At 44.8% G+C, this 15,058-nt stretch overlaps 1 long non-coding RNA gene across 2 annotated transcripts in view; it reads right to left on the bottom strand.

The window, feature by feature from the left end:
• Nucleotides 1-3,182: 3,182 nt before the first annotated feature.
• Nucleotides 3,183-15,058, bottom strand: part of LOC143440015 (uncharacterized) — a 23,744-nt gene continuing 11,868 nt past the window's right edge. Inside the window, exons 2-4 of one of the 2 annotated variants that reach the window (XR_013107944.1) lie at nt 8,199-8,337; nt 4,626-4,779; nt 3,183-4,010 (exon numbers count right to left, since the gene is read on the bottom strand). This is a non-coding gene — a long non-coding RNA (uncharacterized LOC143440015). The remainder of the gene's footprint in view (nt 4,011-4,625; nt 4,780-8,198; nt 8,338-15,058) is intronic. The other variant, XR_013107945.1, reaches the window with a different exon arrangement.

The raw sequence follows: 15,058 nt of genomic DNA, 5'->3' as shown, positions 1-15,058 counted from the left end.
GACTCCTTAGTCTACAATACCATGAGGAATAAATGTATTTTCAATATAAATATAAATGTATTTTCAAAATTATGGTTTATATGTGATACCGTGCTACAGCGATGAGAAACAGATTAAGACGATTTTGTAGCATACAACTAAACAAAGTCTTAGGGCTGACCTCTTTTATGTTCAGCGTATTTGTCAAATATCTTTGTGGTTTGGACCTATCCTCCCCGGATGATGGCATATCGTCTAGGCTTGCTACACATTCCTTTCCCCTATCTCTGGAAGTGTCAGGCCCAGGCCCTTCCACTCAGCCCCAGTGTAATTCTGCAGGCCTCTGACATGGGCGTTCACAAACATCAGGGGACACAGGTGTATCAGGGACCCTGAGCTCAGCTTCGACCCTAGAACATCTCACTAATCAGGCCTCTGTGTTAACTGGTCTGCCATCCCTTGGTAGATCTAAAACCCTGGGGATGCTTGGCCTTTTTCCAGACTAATTCACTCACCTGAGTAGTTTTAAAACTATTCAGTTTCTGGGGCTGATAAGATCACTCAGCAGGTGACGGTGTTTGCCACACAAGCCTAGCAGCCTGAGTTCAATCCCTGAGACCCATATAAAGGCAGGAGAAAACTAACTCCACAAAGACAGACAGACAGACAGATGAACAGATGGACAGATACACAGTAAATTAAAAAAAAAAAAACATCTTGTTTCTGACAACTCTCATATTTCCACATTCACTGAAGTCCTCTCTTGTCTGCACCAGGTAAACACTACCTGCCGTTCTCAGCCACTACATCCTTATCTTCCTATGATTCATATTAATATTATATTTCTTAAGTGATAAAGCTTTCCCTGAGAATGTTGGAAATTATGGTATCCTTGGGGTCAGAAGATGTTACAATAAAGATTAGCCAGTGCTTTGGAGACACACACACACACACACACACACACACAAAGAGAGGGAGGGAGGGAGCTGTCACAGTTGGGACAATGAGTTACACAGAAACTGAGTCTCCAGCCAGGCGGTGGTGGCACACGTCTTTAATCCCAGCACTTGGGAGGCAGAGGCAGGTGGATTTCTGAGTTTGAGGCCAGCCTGGTCTACAGAGTGAGTTCCAGGACAGCCAGGGCTACACAGAGAAACCCTGTCTCGGAAAAAAAAGAAAGAAAGAAAGAAAGAAAGAAAGAAAGAAAGAAAGAAAGAAAGAGAGAGAAAGAAAGAAACTGAGTCTCCAACAGATGGGTCAAATCACATCCCTCCATGCTGCATGGAAGGCTCTGGAAAAAACTAGGCAGAAGCAGTAGCCAAGAAGTCCACAGAGAGCAGCAGCCTGCACAGTGCCTCTCCGTGTGCTAGTTGTTTCAGGGGCATGCGTGTTTCTTGCAGTGTTTTAATACCCCTGAATCGCTGGGTCATGATCAGGTCTGCCACACAGGACTGAGCTGCTCTAGGTCTAAGCCAGTGACTGCCTCTTCTTAGAGCTCAGCTGAGCCATGTCTGGATGCTGGCAGCTGCCCCCTCACCGGCTCTGGCTGGCCTCTCCCCACACAATGAGAGGATACAGTGTGTTTCCAGGCATTGACAGCCAGGGCAGGGAGTCTCTCTCCAGACATTTTCTCAAGAGCCTTGCAATTCCAAGCTAAGCAGGATTGAGAAAACAGGCAAAGGAGGCCCTTGGACTCACTCTCCTGTCACCTCGCTGAGACACCTCAGCCACAGTGAGGCTGGCTCACCATCCAGTTTTCTGCCTGGGCCTCAGCAGCTGTGATCCACTGCTGCCAAGAGGGCGCCCAAACGCTGCCAAGGTTGTTCTGTTCTACTAACATGCATAGACCTCAGGTGCAGTGATTGTTTTCATACGTGAGGCGGGAGATCGCCTGGAGAAGGACAAGGTTATTGCTACTTCCTTCTCAGCCATTCCCTTCGGCTGGCTTGTCACCAACCGAGTTTGCTAAGGGTGGAGGTGGGTTGTGTTGGAGAGTTGAAATTGGCAGCAGCGTGAAGCAGGAACTGATGTGACAGTCCTTCTGCCAGGCCTCTGTTTTGCCATAGGCTTCAATTCCAGGATGCACATCATCTCTGTGTGCCTTGTTAGTAAGAAAATCAGTATCACAGTAGAGTTTACTGCCTTCTAGGACAGTAAGAGAGAAGTTGGGGGATGGGGGAGGAAGTGTGGCAACAGGCATCATGGGCCTGCTCCTTATCAGTTTCCACATTCACTTTTTCCTCTTCCACACCACAGGTGCCAACTGTGGTACATAGCAATTGCCAGACCTGCCCCAAGTGAACACTCATTAAGAGACACTGACCTCATACTTACTCTGTCCTGGCTCCTCCTGTTCACATGGAACCCGTGATTGCTGGCAGCCTGTCTTTCCCGATGACATTCCTGAAGATGGATTGTGTTTCAGATTTGTAATTCCTTAAATATCTTTCCTGCTGACCCTCCCCAAAGCCTGGATGGTGTTACCTAAGAAACCAGCACAACAAAGATGCTTGAGGGACTGGGGAGTTAAAGCATTAGGTATGAAGGTTTTGGTTCTTAACGGCAGCTGGAGAAATGACCTCCGGTGTCATGATGACTCACAGCCAGGTCAGGGTCTGATGGCAAATGGTCAAGAGGTGGCATATCCTGAGCTACGAATCCAAAAAGATGATGCTGTGCGGAGCATGTGTATGTCACCTTAATGCACATTTCCTTATTATTTTTATGATTGCTAAGACGATCTCCTTCTGTACCTCAAAGTAGACTCAAACCTGTAATTCCCCTGCTTCAGACTAGCAAGTGCTGGGATCACTAGCATGTGCCCATTTCCTTGTTACTCACTGACATCTGGCCCATTTCCTTGTTATTCAGAAACCAGAAATGGGCCATGGTCTATGCTAGTGTCCAGCACTGTGCTGTGCGAGCAAATGTGGGTCTTGTTATCCAACTGCAAGTGGAAACTTTTAATTAAGGTATTCTGGAAATTTCCAGAAATCACTGAAGTATCAGCCCTCAGTGAGTTCCTCAAGTGACTGCAGTATCGTGGTAATCCATGATTACAAAGTAGACAGTCCAGACCTCCCCAGAGAACAACATGCCACTCAGATTTGCCTTTGGATATGCTGACCCTCCAAAAAGTTACAGTGATGTAAAGGTGGGGAGGCTCCAAGTACCTGGGTTAGAATGAACTGAGACACATGGGATTGAAATATAATGCCAATATTTAAGGCTTTATTACAAGGAGAGTATAAAATACTTTGCTGGTAATTTTTGCATTAAACATACATACGCCAGACTATAGTATTTTCTACATATGGGGCAAAATGTTGTATATAACAAAAACAATTTTTATCTGTTTCTTCTTATTGCTTTAAGGTAGCTGAAGGAAGTTTAAATTACATAAGTAGTTGTGTTATATCCCTGTTGAACAATGCTAGTTTTTACCATTTCAAAATATCTGGTGGTTTCAATAGGGTCTTTTTTATTGTTTTAAGACTAGGTTTCTTGGTATAGTCTTGGCTGTTCTGGAACTGCACGCCAGGCTGGCCTCTAACTCAGAGACCCACCTGTCTCTACTTCTTGAGTGCTGGGATTAAAGTTATACCCACCACACCCTGGTCCTCGACCAGGTTTCTTTTACTTGGTATGTCGTTAACATAAAAATGACTTTTCTGAAGCTTATAAAGGTTTTTTTTTTTTTTTTTTAATAGAGTTATATCCATTGTTCTTTTTCATTTGATTGTTAAAAACAGAAGGCTGGGGACTGGCTTCACTGGCTTCTGAGGTCCTCTGAGCTGTGCTCTTCTGTGACATTGAACTCAGTCCCAGGATATTTCTAGACAGTAAGTTCTAACTGGAGACTCATGCAGCAGAAGCAGTCTCATGAGGTCCTGTGAGGCTTGAGTTTCAGAGGTGGAAGGTGTGGGCCTGCCTCAGCAGTACTTGGGGGCTTGAGCTGGTCACTCAAGTGCTCTGTCTGTCACTGACTTTCCAGTAGAGGAGCATTCGTCCTTCACCAAAGACATCAAAGGCTTATGATGCAGGAGATGAGAAGCAGAAATATACTGCATGTTATCTTTGTTGGCTGTGAAGTAAGGCCTCCTCCCCACAGAGAGCAACAGGAGAACATGGTTCAAAACAGGATCAAAATGATTAATTCAATTAAGAAAAACAGACAGGTGTCTGACAGTAAATGGAATTTTCATAGGCTGTGATTTTTTTTTCCCCCTAAAAACCCATATTTATCTCGAAATGAAACTATCAGATGCCCAACCTAGTACTTAAGGCTGTGAAAGCTGCCCTCTGTGACAACGCTGTCTTGCTGGCTGTGTGTGTGTTGTGGACCGCAATTATTTAATGTCTGCCCTGCACTTATATAAATGGGCCAGCGTGTAAACCTGTTTATGAGGGGTGTGGCTCAAGTTAATAATGAGGCTTTAGAGAGAAATGTTTGGAATAAATCCCATCAGGTTCTACCATCCTCAGTGAGTCAGGATGCAGTAGCTGACTACAGGCAAGCTTTCCTGGTTTCCAGGCCCCTGTTCTACAAGAACAACAGTGTAGAGCTCATGCTGAGTACCCTCAGGATGGTGCCACGGGCCAGGAAGCTGGAGGAAGCGAGGTAGATGCCTCCCTGGAACACTTACATCCCAAACAGGAAATGCATTTGCCAGAAAGCACAGGAAGTGAAATCCACCGGACAGAGAGCAGACTGGGGCAGGCTGAAGACACTTCTGAGGGAGGAAGCTTACCCCAGCTTGTTGACCCAGGATTCCTGCAATGTCTCGTTTCTCCTCAGGCCTACCAGTACACAGAGGAAAAACCAAAGGAAAAAAACATTAAGATTGGGCATGAAACAACTAAGTTAATTAGTAACAAGTCAATCCAAGTTAAAAGTTCTGCTGGTCCCATTCCCAGCCCCTTCTTCTCCAGCCTGTGCCTTCATTATCTTCCATGACTCCTGCAGCATCACCATCAACATTCCTGCCTTCTGCTTTCTCCATTCCACATCCCCATCCTTCTCTGTTGCCCTTCTCCACAGAGAAGCCACAGTTTCTTCTTTTGCTTTTACCCACTTCCTAGTGATGCTTTAACAGGGCTAAAATGTGACACCTCTGTCCCCCCATCCCCCCATCCCTCACTTCCCACCCCCAGCCAGGTCTCTGAATTGATAAGCAATCTTCCAAGACCAACTTTCAGGGAAAGATGTCTTTGTTGAAGTTCCTTGTGGATGAGCCCAGAGAAATGATCCTTTCTACACTTCCTCTTAAATTTCTATGACTCTTGGTCACCCTGTTGCTTGAGTTTCCCTTCTTCCACCTGCCTGTCACATGCTGGCATCCCTTCAAGTTCATCTGTTGCTTTCCCTTAGCGACATGCATGGCAGATAATGCTGTGTACACACACCTGGCCCTGGAGGAAGTCAGGTGACTGTCAGCTCTGGTTTACCTCCTTGCTGTCCATTAAAGATAGCCTCCCATTGTGTTGGACATGATGGTTGGTGGGAATAGACGGACAGCCAGAAACGGGAAGAATAAAGATGCGGGGTGGGGGTGGGGGGAAGGGAGCTCTGAAGATATAATATAGTGGTCTGTGCAGAGGGACCAAGCAGGCAGCGATGCCAAGTCCTCCAGAAGGACTATGGGGATATGTATGCCCTTATCACACCAAAAGAACATTTAAAGGACTGAGGTACTACTGGGGTCTTTGCCTGGGGCTTGCTTCTAAGATGGAAGCCCAGAAGGGATTCTTAGAGTCTACCATCTTGGAGGCTACAGTCTTCTGCACCTCAATGCGTGTTGGACATTCTCCCCCCCAGGGCTCTGCAAGCAAGTTAACCCAACACCCCAAAGGTTGGCCCTGGTTCCCCTCAGCTTCCACAATGCCCAAATTCTATGCCTTTTATCACGCTTTTTGCTGTATTTATTGCCCATAACCACTGCCAGGACTCATAGCTGAGGCTGGACCTGTGAGCTGGGAGTGCCTGCTCTTCCCGCTCTTTGTTCACTGTCCTCTCTTCTTCATCTTTGACTGGTAGACAAGGCTAAGCTGAGGGTCCCAGGAAGACAAAGTGCCCTTTAAGGGTTAACTGGAGGGACTGTTTACACAGGTGTGGGCAAGATTAAGGGAACTCAGAAGGTTGAAGAATGTCCCCGACCCCTTCACATGGGATCTCCAGAGCAGGCGGCTCTGTGGGCACAGAAATGACAGTTGGTGATTCCTGAGTGCTGGAAGCACTGGGGGAAATGAGGAAAGACTATGAATGGGCATCGGGTCTCTTTTTGAGTTTAAAATGTTCAAAAACTGATCATAGTGATGGCTAGTCAACACTTCATGTTCCAGAAACCACCCACTATCAGGCTTTGTGAATTAAATGTCAGTGAAGCAAATAGACAAACAAGCAAACGATAAACAAACGCAAAGAGCTTGCTAGCTAGCTGTACTAGCTGTAGAATTTACCAGGAGTCTTCTAGATTGGGGTAGGAGCCAGGGGGATGGAGCCTACAGCCCAGTTGGCTCTGAGAGTCACAAGGCTGAAACCAGGAAGGAATACAGCTACTGCCTGACCTGGTACAGTGAGGGACAAGCAGAAAGGCAGGCTTTGGCTTTCCCAGGCTGTTATTTACTCTGTGCTTCCTGTTGCTCAGACCCAACAGAGTGGACACCAGCCTGCTGGACACAGGGCAGACGCAGCAGGACAGAGGACAACCAGAAAGGATGAGGAGAAAGGGGTGGGTGGCAGCATGCATCAAATGCCTGCTTCTTACTGGCTTCCACAAATGCAGAAGTCACTGCCTCTCTCCTCTTCCACACTACAGACATCATCTGCACAGTCCACAGCAATGACAAAGGGTTGCCCCAAGTGAAACTCGACCGACCAATGCTGACCTTGCCCTTAGTGTAGGAAAGGGTGAGAAAATGTGCTCTCTCAGCAGGCCTACCCCCTAGCCGTGCTTGTCACTCACTGCTTCCAGTGATCCCCAGTGAGGTGAAGGTGTGTGACACTAGAGAGGAGGCCAGGAAGAGCTTCCCACAAGCCAAGGAGGCTGCCTTTATGAGGCGTCTGTGCCGTTCTCACAGTGCCAGAAGTAGGTGTTCCGGTCTCTGTTTGCAGATGAAGATATGACCTCGGTGTTGGGAAACAGTCACACCAAAGGAATGTGCCAGCAGCAGCAGGCCTGCCTGCTTTTCCAGCTTGCTGCACCAGGGAGCCAGTCATCAGGAAGCCAGAGTCACACCTCTTTGCAGCTGCTGGCCATGCACTTGTGTGGTACAGATGAGGGGAGCGCTTTCTGTCACGGGCTTAAAGTCTCCCATTCCTGCTAGTGACAGTTCAATAAATAACATCACAAATGCAAGAAAACATAGGGGCCGGTGGTAAGAGATGGGAACTGTATTATAAATGAAGAAGGAAGTTAGAGGCTGCCGCCTGCAAACTAAGGATCTCAGGCAAGGATGCACCTTCTAGCAGTGGTACCTCAAGGATGACTTCCTGGAAATACTATATAGAGGTCTTTCCAGCTAACATAAGCAGCACACAGGGCCAGTCCTGATGTTTTCTTAGGCAGAAGTTCTAATAAAACAGTTTGACAAAGAAGTGCTGTTTCACTTTCCCTGTGAAACTTTTACAAGAAACTCTGCTGTGATGATTCCTTAGCATGAGAGACTTCTCCGTGGTTGATATGCCATGTACAATCACTGCCATGTTGGCAGATGGTGTGAACACTGGATGACTGGAGATGGGTAAGGGAGTGGGAGTGAGGTCCGGATGTCAACACTACAGAGCTATGAGATCCTTAAGCAGAACTGACTGTTGGAAAAGTATGCGAGATCTTCAGCACAGGCCAACAGGTCCCAGTCTAGCAAGTCTGCAGGGGACTGCTCTCATTAAGAACAGTCTTCACATTACCTATTCATAATCCACCTACTATCCCCTATAAAACACAGTAAAACAAAGCCACTGGACAAACAGTGCTATCTATAGTGGTTTGCTTATAGCACGTGATGCACTGTACCAGATACCTACGGGGTTGAAAACGTTATTAAGCACTTGAAGCTCAGATCCTTTGTATGGAAGGATCTGGAAAAGGTGAAAAAGTACACCCATTTTCACCTCTCAGTCTGTCGCGCAACCCTCCCCACAGTGAGGTATTTGGATCTGTTAATAATTACACTTCCCAATTGAAACCTGAACAAAACCCAATGAAGTGTGGACTCACGCTCACATGGTGTCAGCTCTCAATGTCAGGGAAGGAGACTTCTTAGGCGTAGCTGCTTGTCAGAGCCATTCTCAGTCATCCTGGAAGTTGGCCCTCTGACCCCGTGTCATGCTTTCAGCAAAGGACTTGAGTTTCCTGACTGAGAAGCAAAGAGTTCTTCAACTCTCACCACACTCTGCAGGTTGCATTTCTAGTTTGTGACAGTTCCCTTTACCGGACAAGTTCCCTGGGGTGGCATACAACATCCCAGGGGGGCTACTGCAGACAAGGTGCGTTTGTGTTACAGCTGTGTTCAAGCTCAGGAAACCCCTATCTTTCATAATATACTACAAGTAAATCTGACCTGTGCCCACTTTTTCTATCTCAAGACTGTTCAACCTGTTTATACAAGCATTAGAATGGTAACCAGTGACCACAGCTGTCAGTACATGGGAGAATTCTCTCTCGATGGGGACCAGTGTAGTTTCTCTTAGTAGGTCAATAAAGTAGACAGTTCAAAGGATAATCGGCCTGCTAAAGGCCAGCACGTCTACTAAAGTGAAGAATCAGAGCTCACGCTATAGAGGTCTGACTCAGTCCTCTAAATCACACATCAGAGCAGCACCAGACAGGACTAATCAATCAGTAGATGAAAGACACACTCTACCACATTCTTAAGCTTATCCTTCCAACATCCTGAAGACAGACATTGCAGTGGCAGACCTATTCCCATCGATGTGTTTAACAGTGTTTTGCTGGTTTGCCATTATTATGCTGCACCTTCCTGAGCAGGATGAGAAAGCAGAAAGCCGGTCGGGGGGCTGGAGGGACAGCTCAGTAGTTAAGAGTGCATACTGCTCTGCCAGAGGACCCTGCTTTCATTCCCAGCACTTAATACAGGCAGCTCACAGCTGCCTGCAGAGCTCTAGAAGAATCCAGGGCTTCTGGCCTTGGAGGGAGGCACACACCTCAGACAAATACATACTAATAAGTATCTTTAAAAAGGACTGGAGCCAGCACTTGGGAGGCAGAGGCAGGCGGATTTCTGAGTTCGAGGCCAGCCTGGTCTACAGAGTGAGTTCCAGGACAGCCAGGGCTATACAGAGAAACCCTGTCTCGAGAAACCAAATAAATAAATAAATAAATAAATAAATAAATAAATAAATAAATAGGACTGGAAAAGAAAGGAAAGCAAACTGTCAGAAATGTGAGCACCCAGGTCACCTGGTGTGCTCATCCGGTTTGGAATATGGTGACCGCCACCTGCTTGGGCCCTGCCACATATGGTGTGTGACACTTCAATTTGGACACCATATATATATATATATATGTATATGTATATGTATATGTATATGTATATATCTGAGACAGGGTTTTTGTGTAGGCCTGGCTGACCTAGAACTCACTCTGTAGACCAGGCTGGCATCAAACTCTAGCTCCTCCTGCCTCTGCATCCCGGGTGCTGGGATTAAAAGTGTGTGCGTGCCATTACTACCATTTAATGTTGGTTTTACATGTAATTCTGCAGAGATTTCTTACCAGGAAACTTTTTATTTAGAAAAAAATTAAATCTTATGTCTAGAAATTGAGAAGAGGAGACGGCGATTGAAATGCACCTGTTGTCAATGTTACCTGCTTACGTTTATACCATATGTGCTTGTTGTCAAGAGCTGGGAGTCAGGCTGAAACCTCTCAAGTTCAACGTCTGAATAGGGCCAGGGTGAAAACAGCGGCCACGTGTTTTGCTTAAATCTAACCACTTCAAGAAGTGAAAACCACAACAGGAAGCCACTTTGGTCAAACAATGACATGGACTGTATCTGGAGCAGAGGGTGCATCCAGCTTTACTGAGATATTGTTTTAGGCCAGCGTGTTAGCATATGCCTGTAATCCAGTATAGGACTGAAGCAAGGGAATGCAAATTCAAGGCAGCTTGGTCTACCTATCTCATTTTCTTTTCCTTAAAAAAAACAAAAAAGGAGTCACGTGTGTAGATGATGCGTGTGCGTGAGTGAGTGTGGGCATGCGTGAGTGTGGGCATGCTCTGGTGAGAGTGTGGAGGGCAGAGGAAAACCGTCAGTTCTCCTCTTCCACTGCCAGGTGCAGGGATCGGACTCAGGCCGTCAGGCTCCGGTGGCAAGTGCTTTTACCTGCCAAACTATTTCACCGGGTCAAAACTGTCTTTCTAGATAGAACTGCTTATTTAGAGAGTACACCATTCTGTCCTTGTTTTTTGAAAAGCACAAATCATTTCATTTATTTGGCTGTATCGGGAAGAGAAAGAGATCCAGTGGCCATTCCAATGAAGACATCAAGATCATCAGAACAGCACCTCGTGGGTCTGGGACACCCTTTCCTCCCCTACCCTTAATACATGTTTTGCAAATATATTCTTCTGACAGACAGAGAATCTTGATAAGTCACAAAATTCAGACATAAGTATTTCCAAATTAAAGCTTCTTGGATTGGCTCAGCAGTGTCTTGTTATTAATTCACCCAGAGAAGCAAGGAGGTTTTACTCTATTTTTGGTCCCTTTGTTCTGAAACAGGAAGTCATTTCTCGTCACCCCGGCCAGTCTTAAACCCTCATCTTCTGCTTCCACGTCCCAAGTTCAGGTCTTAGGCCTGAACCAAGAGCTGGCTCTTTGAAAAGATAAATTAAAAAACCTCAACTTCAAGATGACCAGTATTGCAAATATCAGGAGTGGATTGAGGGATCACTGTGAATTCCTTACACTGAAATCATTTCAAAACTCATACTGATAGATTTGAAATTTAAAAAATAATGGACAAAATTTCAGACAAATGAAAATACTAATATGATACCAGAAAAAAAAAAAAAAAAAAACAAAAACCCCGAGGATTTCAATTTCAATAGATTTGTAACTATTCTAGGAGCTAGATCTGTATAAATCTCTTCTTCCCTGACCTTGTCGGTAAAAGTTCAAGAGGAGTGGAGAAGGAGAATAAAAAGGGAGACCCTTCCAAATGCTTTTTGTGAAGACTGCACAAGGTAATCACCAAAATCTAATAAAGATATTGCAAGAAGACAAACAGTAATCCAACCTTCCTGTGTATATGGGCGCAAATTTTATAAATATCAGAAAATCAGTAATAACAATGTGTGAAAAACGGCAACATCACAAAATTGTCAGGCTCATTCCTGGAAGTAGTAAACTAACATTATGAAAAGGGAAATGTTATAACCATATGATTACTAAAGGGAAATAATTAAAATAATGTAAATCTACTTGTAACTCAAAACACTCCTGGTAAGCTGGGAATAGGGTAGTAGGAGCTTCATAATCACGATAAAAAGTATTTTTATAAGAAGATATTTGACGAAAACGTTTAACAGTGAGACGTTGAAGCTTTTCTATTTGAATCCTAACCAGGGTGATAATGGCCGAAGACCTGGTAGAGGTAACAAGGCCGCCATTACTTGAAGTTAACTGAATAAACCTTAATAAATGAGGACTGGCTGCTGCTAAAGCAGCTAGAGGCAACTGGAAGGGTCCAGACTGAACGAGACCATAAGAAGAGGGGGACGGAGGGAGGAAGCTGGGATGGGGAGAAGGAAAGGGAGAGAGAGGAACCAGGAGCCAAGAGGCCAGGAGCAAGCCTGGAGACCAGGCGGGCACCTAGGTAAATGGTTAAGTTGTGAAGGGGAGCAGAAGCCCCACCCCCTGGAGAGAGGGGTGGGGAGTTGGGTGTGAGGAGTGCAGGGAGAAGCCGCAGACCCAGAGAGGGATTGGGAAGCTGGCCAGCATCAGTTAGGATATGTTAACAGACAGGGTTTCTCTGTGAATCTCTAGCTGTCCTAGAACTTGCTCTGTGGACCAGGCTGGCCTCGAACATGGATATCCGTCTGCTTCTGTCTCTCGAGTGCTGAGATGGAAGGCAGATTAAAGGCATGTGCTACCTCTGCTTGTCCCCCAGTTTCTTTGAGACCTAACATTAACATATTTATATATGTAAGAAACAAAAATTAGTAGAATTTAAAAGTGAGTTTTGTTTAGCCAAATTGTTAGACACAATATGCTTACTTTAGGAATCATTTATATTTCTGTGTACTGACAATAATTGGAAAGTAAAATATTAAAATAGGTATCACATATACAAGAGCATGAAGTATCAAAGACTGATGATGAAATCTAAAAATATATCTAAGGGTTATATAGACAAATTATCCAACATTATTAACAAAAATTAAAGATAAATTTATTAAATGGGGCTATTCCATGGATTAGGAATGTTTGTGTGATAAATATAGCAATTCTCCTCAGAGTGGTCTAGAAACACAATGTGGGCACACCAAAAACCACAGCAGAATTTCCCATGATAATTAACAGACCAATTCTAAAATTAACATGGCGCAGGAAGAGCCATTAAGAGTCACAGAATCACAATGATCTTTCATAAAAAGAACAAGGTAGAAAAATCCACCCTCCCAGTCTTAAGACTGCGTGTGCAATATCAGTGACAAAGACAGTGCCTTGCTAGACTATAGCAAACAAGACAAAGGAAGGGGAATTAGTGTGAGCCGTGCAGACACTTGGGGCAAGGAGAGCCACACTGCACGACGCTGACATTACTTTCTTCTACGAAGGCCACTTAGAAAAACAAACTGAACTGAACCCCAAAGTAATTTTTGTTGTACAATCTAAGTGTCAAGGGCCTAACAAAAAGACTTGTGGAGTTGAAATGAAACGTTATGATTCTGAGATGGAGACCATTTTCTCAAACAGCATATGAGAGATCCCTAATCATGAAGGAAGAGACTAATGGGTACAAACTTAAATGTAAGAAGAAAGGACGATGCTTTGAGGGTGAGGAGACAAGATGCTGTCACAGACCGGCTGTGACAGAGTAAAAGATGTCATATTCTGAACGCATCCGCATCTCCTCCAGATAATGAAGACAGATGATGACCCAGTGGGTAGGAAGACAGCTCAGCCCATAAAGTGCTTACTATATAAACATAAGGGTCTGGGTATCGTGTCCAGAGTCCTAGTAAAAGCTGCTCATGATCGTGCCTGCTTATAAGCCAGTCAGTGGGGAGGCAGAAGCAGGATCCCCGGGGCTTGGCCAGACAGCCTGACCTACTTGGCTAACTCCAAGCCAGTGAGAGAAATCCTCACAAAACAAGGTGGCGGCAGCACCTGAAAAATCACACCAAAGTTGACCTCTGGTATTCACATGTCCGAATGCACATGTACATACACACATGTGTGTGTGCACACACCTATACACTAAGTGAGGGGCTTCAAGACATCATAAAAGGTAGTATCCAGGGCTGGAAAGATGGCTCAGCAGTTAAGAGCACAGCATGTTCCTTAAAGGATGACAAGCTGGAACCGTGGAACAGCAACAGTCACTGATAGGATGTTGCACGACAGACAGTTCACATAGAAGGACTACCGTCTCTCACACATGACTTGAGCAACAGAAACCAAGCATCCAAACACAGACAGAACTTATATGATTCTATCTTCATAAACGTCAAAAGTAAGAGGATTTAATCTATGACGTCAGAAGTCGGGACAGTGCTTAACTTTGTCGGAAGATGGAGGGGAGGTTTGGGGAGAGACAAGAGCAAGGCTTCTCGGAAGGGAATGGTTTTCTTCTGGTTGCTTGGAAAGTTAATTGAGCTGTACAGTTGTGGGGGTGTAGTCTTTTCTGTATGTGGTTCACGTAAAAACGTGCATCAGTTTAGTCCTTGAAGAAATCACACACACACACACACACACACACACACACGCACGCACGCACGCACGCACGCACGCACGCACGCACGCACACGGCAGCATTCTGGTTCTGTCCTCCGAGCCCTCTGCCTAGGTCAGCTGAGGTTGTTCATTAATTAATCTGTATGCTTTTGCGAAAACAGATAGAGGCGCATTCATAATTATTGTCTATCTGCAGCTAAGAAAATATAATTGCAAAGTAAAAAATAACAATCTTCCCTAGAGCGGCTTCCTCAGACAATCTAATTAGGGATTAGAGTTCTTCCCCAGGGGCCTGTCTGCGAACTCTGCAAGGGATCTTAAATTCTATGTAGGTAAAGGCTCCTGATGTTTCTGACTTAAAATGCCAGTGTCATTTGGATCCTGATACTTTCTTTGGAATTGACACTGTCCTCTAAGAAATAGCTAAAGCAAGTCCACAGTGATATGTATTTTCAATAATTAGCCACTTTCCTTCTCTCTTTCTTCTTCTATAATTCATATCTATTAGCTTTTGTCTTACATATCGAGCCTTTAAAATCAGTATTTGTGATTTGTTATGACTCATTCTGATTTTTTTCTTTTTAAAATTTATTTTTAATTTATGTGCATTGGTGTTTTGCCAACATGTATGTTTGTGTGAGGTGTCAGATCCCCTGGAACTGGAGTTACAGACAGTTGTGAGCCGTCACTTGGGTGCTAGGAATTGCGCCAGGGTCCATCTGTAAGAATAGCTAGTGCTATTAACCACTGAGCCATCTCTCCAGCTCAACTCACTTGGCATTTTTCAACCACTTAATGTAAGCATGCCTATAGTCCTAGCCTTTATGGGGCTGAGGTAAGGGGTGCAAGAGTTCAAAGTCAGCCTCTTAGAAAGGAAGGAAGAAAAAAGTAAGGAAGAAAAGAAGGAAGGAGGGAAGGAAAAAAGAAAGGAAAAAAAATCAACCAACCAACCAGACATCCACTCTAAATCTACAAAATCTCAGAGGCAGGCCATGCCCAGCCCACTTGTAGACTCCTGTGTAGAACATTCACGGTTGCTTTTACATGGTACTCCACAGTCTACACGACCTGCTTCTAGGGAGAAGGTAAATTGTGGTAGAAAAAATAGACTTAATTATATCATATCTCTTTTCTTTTTTTTTGTTTTTGTTT

Source organism: Arvicanthis niloticus, chromosome 28 (genome assembly GCF_011762505.2).
Source record: "Arvicanthis niloticus isolate mArvNil1 chromosome 28, mArvNil1.pat.X, whole genome shotgun sequence".
Classification (NCBI taxonomy): Eukaryota; Metazoa; Chordata; class Mammalia; order Rodentia; family Muridae; genus Arvicanthis; species Arvicanthis niloticus.
Note: the sequence above shows the minus strand (reverse complement) of the source record. Positions and strands in the feature narration are given on the sequence as shown.